The 6,268-nt window shown below is 34.8% G+C and overlaps 2 pseudogenes; one reads left to right on the top strand and one right to left on the bottom strand.

The window, feature by feature from the left end:
- The first annotated feature begins 755 nt into the window (after positions 1 to 755).
- LOC138841263 (U6 spliceosomal RNA) lies at positions 756 to 855 on the top strand (annotated as a pseudogene).
- A 910-nt stretch (positions 856 to 1,765) lies between these two features.
- On the bottom strand, positions 1,766 to 2,453 carry LOC138841259 (ankyrin repeat domain-containing protein 49 pseudogene; annotated as a pseudogene).
- Positions 2,454 to 6,268: the final 3,815 nt, after the last annotated feature.

Raw genomic sequence — 6,268 nt, 5'->3', positions numbered from 1 at the left:
GCTGGACTGATATTATTTCATTACTCATTAGAAGAGGGGTATTAAAAATAATCTTATGACATTTTGTGAACTTTTTCACTCATATGGATTGGGCATCTGTAAACTGAAAGTTTGAATTTCAGCACTGTCTCTCAGATTTTGTGATCTCCTCCTTCATTTTAAGTTGCCTTGCATTTCACAATTGCTTACTGATAATTCCTGCATCTCAAGGAATTGGGGACCTGAAATATAGGAAACGAGAAATTGATATGCATATTCAATTAGTTTCTATTGGCATGTTGCATGGGCCTAGGTGAAAAGTATTGCCCATGTTATCTGATGATGCAGATAACTGGGTCCTGGGATCCTAGGATTTCATTTGGGAAAAGTAAGACCTCTTCTGGGAAAATTTCAACTGCAGAAGTTTAGAAGTAGCTCTTAAGCAAGGCTTACTTTGAATCAAATAGCTCCACAGAACTAACTCATTTGGATAAATTACTACTTGCAACAGCCATCACCTTTGGACCTAGCTATAAACACTTGAAAGTGCAATCAAATCCAAAATGGAAAATATTTAAAATAGTAATTGACAAAAAAATTGCAAATGTGAGCAATAGACTGAACAATATAATTTTTCCACTATTCACAGAATTTCAGGAATATAAGATCAATAGCACTGTTAGAAACATTAACGTTTCCTTGTACCAAATAGGCACCCAAGGATATAAGCCTGTATAAAGATTGCATCATTAACTATTTAATTTAGAGGATAATACGTGCTTTAGCAGTATGTATACCCAAATTACAACAATACAGAGATTAACATGGCACTTGCACAAAGATGATATGAAAATTTGTGAAGTATTCCAAATTTTTCATTCTTCAGATGCAAGAAATGAAAAAACATTTAAAATTGATTACAAAATTACAAGTGTAAAAATACATGTAATTCATATAATTAAAAGTTAGTTTGACATCAGTGTATTAAATCTTAACCTTAGAAAGGCCTTTATATGGGGCTGGGAAGGTGGCTCATTGGTAGAGCGCTTGCCTTGCATGCCTGTGGCCCTGAGTTCGATTCCTCAGCACCACATAAGCAAAAAGAAAAAAGCCGGAATTGGCATTGTGGCTCAAGTGGTAGAGCACTAGCCTTGAGCTTAAGAGCTAAGGGACAGCGCCCAAGCCCAGAGTTCAGGCCCACGACCGGACACCCCCCCCCCACCACCAAAAAAAAGAAAGGCCTTTACATAGCATAACCTTTATAAAACTTTTGAAATTAGACAACATTTTCGTTCTATCCCAAAGTAATATAATACTATAAGGACCTAGGAAACAAAGGAATCTTAAACTATTTCTATATGGAATGAAATCTGAAAAGACACATTAATGAAGCTGTATATTATAAAGTAGCATAGTATTCAAAGTATTATATCTAGGAGAGAATAAAATACATTATGGACACTATACAAACATAGACTATAGAATATTTTAAAATATACTTTTTCAGACAAGCACGAGAAATATCTTTAGTTTCTGTATAAATTTCAATAGATAAGTTAAAATTATTTCTGATTAAAAAGTCACAAACTCTGAAGAAATCATTATAGATATACACAAAAACTCTTGAATACATTTTGACATCAAAGGCAGGCAATTCACTTGAAAGAATTCCACAGAATCCATGAATTTTTACAATAAGTTATTGCTATTTGGATTGTGAAAATATTTTGTATGGACACAAAAGATGGAATGGCATTTTTGAAATTTAAGAAAAGTAATTGAATCATTAGGACTTAGTAGAACAATTTGTACAGTCTTCCACAACTTCAAAGAGGTAGTGATACATACTTATCTTTTTAGCAATATCAAATGCAGTTTCTTCCAAATTGTTCTTCAGACATGGTTTTATGTAATGTTTCAACAGAAGGAGATCAAATGAATTTTTGCTATCTTAATTTCCAGCAGCAAGATTCAAGTGGGTCAAGAGGCCTTTAGTTTGGGCATTGGAATCTGCATCATGATGAAGTAAGAAAGAAGCCACTCTGTTATTATTCCACTTATATGCACTGTGCAGATGTGTCCATCCATCTACAGTTATTGTGTGTGCCGCTTGAGCCACCAACTCAAGGACAATGTCTAAGTGTCCACTGTAGACTTCCTGATGAAGAGGTGTATATTCATCGTCATCCCTTGTATTCACATGAGTGGCCCTTTTGGAAAGTAGTTTCCACACTGTAGTAAGCCGATTATTTTCGGCAGCACAAAAAAGAAATTTGCTTGGATCCTTCTCTATTTTTTATTGCAATTGATACCATTTCTCATTTTTTCATCTTGTTTCTCATCTTTATCAGAATTGCCTAACCAGAGACTTTGAGTGCCAGTGAAAATGAGGTGTCCATGTATTTCCCTAATAGTTCATGTTGGTTGAACTGCTCAGAAATATCCGGTGAATTTTCTGCATCTTTTTTCACCATGATTTATTTTATCTTTTTCCATTTTTTACTATTCTAAATTATTCTAACGAGAGTAGGGAGCTGATGGAGAGCACAGGAAAGATGTTCCTCCGTATTCAATGGTACAGACTTAAAATGAGGACCAGTGGTGTCTTCATGTGCAGCTTATTCTAGGAATGAGAAAATATGAAATAATGCCTTCTACATAAATGATTTGGGAAATGGCAGAGCAGAAAGTGAAATGATGAACCAAAAATATGAAAGCAAAATATATTAGGATAATTATGGAGCAATCATATTATCTATGAGAACCATGTAAGAGAGAGAGGAACAGAGAGATGTGCAAGGACCTACCTAGCCACAAATCCATGCCTCTGATCAATTTATAGAGCAAGCAGAATTTAATTTTTTTTAAGATGGAAAGAGAATTCATGTATTTACTTGAAATTAGTAAATACATTTTTGTAGCCTACATAAAGAGACATGGATTTACCAATATACAGACAAAAATCTAAATCCTTGAGACTTCTAGTAACATATCTGACTTAAATCAGTTGAATCACACTTTTCCTGTACAATGAAGGAATAGGCCCAGTCTAGGAAAGCAGCTAGAGAAGGCAGGCCGATTGTTTCTTTCACAAAACTTTGTGGAAAATGGTATTTAGGATTACTTACTGGTGATCCACTTGCACTGGAAGCATGATTCTGACCTATTGCTTGCTGATTCTGAACTATTATTTTGATCATTATATTCTCCAAGCAGAAAAAGTGAGAATTGATAACAAAGGACTATAATGCATTTTGATTTCTCATTAAGCACTTTCAATAATCAAAATCACATGAAGACAATAGACAGCCCTAGTTTTTTAAGATGAAAACAGTGTCTTTAAAAAACAAGGAATTTAAGTAGTCATGCAAAGGACTTCTATTTTATTACTGAATTATACATTTTTTTCTAATGTTGGTACCAATAAATAATGGATCAACTAGAAAGCTCTTAAAGCTCATATGTTCAATAGTGAGTTCTATTACACTATATCATGGTATTTTTTGTGTATGATCTTAAGAAGAAATTTTCATTACTAACTTGAATTTCTGATAGGACAATATCATAACTGTACACTTTGCTTCTATACTCTCAGTTTTAAATTGCTATCTAAGTATGTGCATTAGACAATCATAGAGAAGGGAATATGTCCAGACAAGAAGCCATAAGTTAACTCAGCAAAAGTAGGTACATTGAATCATTTTGGAATCATTTTCTGTGCTTGCGACGATTATTATTGACTTTGTTGTTCCTTTGGGGGAAACAAAGTCATATTTACACATTTTCTGTTGGTTGTAGGGCTTCAACTCTGATCCTGGGCACTGTCCCTCAGCTCTTCAGCTCAAATTTAGTGCTCTACCACTAGCTACAACACCACTTCTGGGTTTCTGGTGTCTAACTGAAGATAAATGTCTCATGGATTTTCCTGACCAGGCTTGCTTTGAACCACAATCCTCTGGTCTCAACCTCCTGAGTAGCTAGTATTATAGGAATGAGCCACCAGCACCTGGTTTATATTTGCATTTATGTGCACTAAATGACACTATGTAGACAAAGAAGAAATTTGAATCAAATGATGTGACATTGCAGCTTTTTAGAAAAATTGAGATAGCAATAAATATGTCCTCCTTTTCCATGTTGTTACATTAATGACTCATGAGGTATGGGACTCTTACCTTAGCATCCTCTGCTGTCTGCTTTTGTGGACTTAATATCAGAAATTGTTCATAGAGAAATAGAGAAAGACATAGACTTTAAGAAAGAAAAGGAGATAAGGTGTGAAAGAACAGCATAGAAGAATATACAACTTATCACACAAAGATTAAGAACTAGTCTAAGTGATTAGAATGCTAAAGGCACTGAGGAATAAGCCTAGATGATAACTAGTTCTTCAATAACCATAAATGCTTCCCTAGGACAGTTTGTGGTGTAACTTAGTTATTACTATCATTTATTCCTTCAATCTGGAGTTACTCCTTCTCCTCTGTCAAAACTATTAATTAACCTCTGCCTTTTTGGTGCCCTGATTTACCAAAAAGATTTCCAAATCTCACATATATACTACCCTTCTTATTGTGATTAGCAGTTACAACTCAAAAGCCTGGAATCTCTGAATTTCCAGGATTAATCTTCACCTGATATTTAAGCACACTACTGGCATTAATTACCATGACCTATTATGAAAACATTTTTTTGTTCAACACAGTATTCTAATATAGGTAAAGTACATGAATTAAGGACTATTGTTAGATATCATTTGGAAGGAACAATTATATATTCCAAATATGGGTTCTTTATTTCGCATTTAATCACTGAATGACTCTTTTGCCCATCCTGGGGCTTGAACTCAGGGCCAGGGAACTGTTCCTGAGCTTCTTTTTTATTTTCCATCAATGCAAGCACTCTACCACTTGAGGCAAAGCCCCACTTCCAGTGTTACCTTTTCTTTTTATGTGGTATGGAGGAATTGAACCCAGGGTTTCACCATGCTAAGCAATAACTGTTCCATGAAACCAAATTCCCAGAGCCCTAAATGACTTTCTTTTTTATATTCATAAGTTTGTGTGTGTGTGTGTGTAAAAATATAGTACAGATGGGTTACAATTTCATGAGCAAGGTAATGAGAACATTTCTTTTCAAGCATTGTTGCCGCCTCCTTTGTTTCCCCTTACCATCCTTGCCCACCGATCCTACCATGCCGTCACCAAAGTTGTAAAGTTCGTTTTTCGACATAACATCTTTTGCAATGGAACTTTCTTAAGATGGCACTTTTTCATTCTGTTAATATGTATTATAATTTAGGGGAGGTGGTAGAAAAGGAAGTGGAAAACAATACTAAATCCAGTAAGGCTGACATTCCTATCACATTCCTAAGGAGGTAGTGTTAAGACCTGCAGGACTCATAAGGCTGTTGCATGTGACAATATTATGGAAAACACTATTAACTGTGATCTCTGACATCCATAATATGCCTCTTCCACTTTCAAGGTCAAGAGCCAAATATCTAAGACTTTTTATTGACTGGGTGTGTTTCCTAGGGAGGAAATAGGAGGATATGATAGGTGATGGTGGAAAAATATGCATATTGGATCCCTGTCCATATTTTTTACAGTTTTAAAAAGTGCTATTGATGAACTCCCAATTACATTCAATTGACTTGCTGTCTGGACAAGATAAAGATAAATGAAGACATTTATTCTGGTGGATAGTCACATATATTAACAAAATCCATTTCTGGAAAAAAAGATACTTGGTAAGAAAGTATAAAGTATTGTCTACAAAATGGTTTATTTTCTTGGAGAAGAAAAGTTAATATTGAAATGATTATTCCAGCTTTGTTTGAGATTTTATGCTGTCTCAGTATCAAAATGTCCTCTAATACCTACCTCCTAGAATAAAAGACATGATTTGAAGTATTTTTAGAAACAAAAGTACATAATAGCTTCCTTCCTGCAGAGACTGTGATGGCAAGTATGATAGATTATATTGTAGTTCTCTTTTTCCCCTCTTTATCTCGTGTTGCATATCTTGGCATATTACTCTATGTCCTGCACCAGCTTTCTGTAGGTGAGATTTACCTCTACTCTGCAATGTCAAGATGGGTCATGTGACTTACTTCAGCTTACAAAAGTGAATCAGAAGTGGTGAAAGATTATTTCTAGGGGAAGATTTCTATCTCATTGTCTGTGTCTAACAGCTGACTTGTTTTTCCTTAGCTATAAAAATAGCATATTTCCAGAGGGAGTCTTCTTTCAACTTATATACTGGGAGAATATAGCATGTGAAATTA

The sequence above is a fragment of the Dipodomys merriami genome, unplaced genomic scaffold, assembly GCF_024711535.1.
Source record: "Dipodomys merriami isolate MVZ:Mamm:240054 unplaced genomic scaffold, mDipMer1.0.p SCAF_310, whole genome shotgun sequence".
NCBI classification, from domain to species: Eukaryota; Metazoa; Chordata; class Mammalia; order Rodentia; family Heteromyidae; genus Dipodomys; species Dipodomys merriami.
Note: the sequence above shows the minus strand (reverse complement) of the source record. Positions and strands in the feature narration are given on the sequence as shown.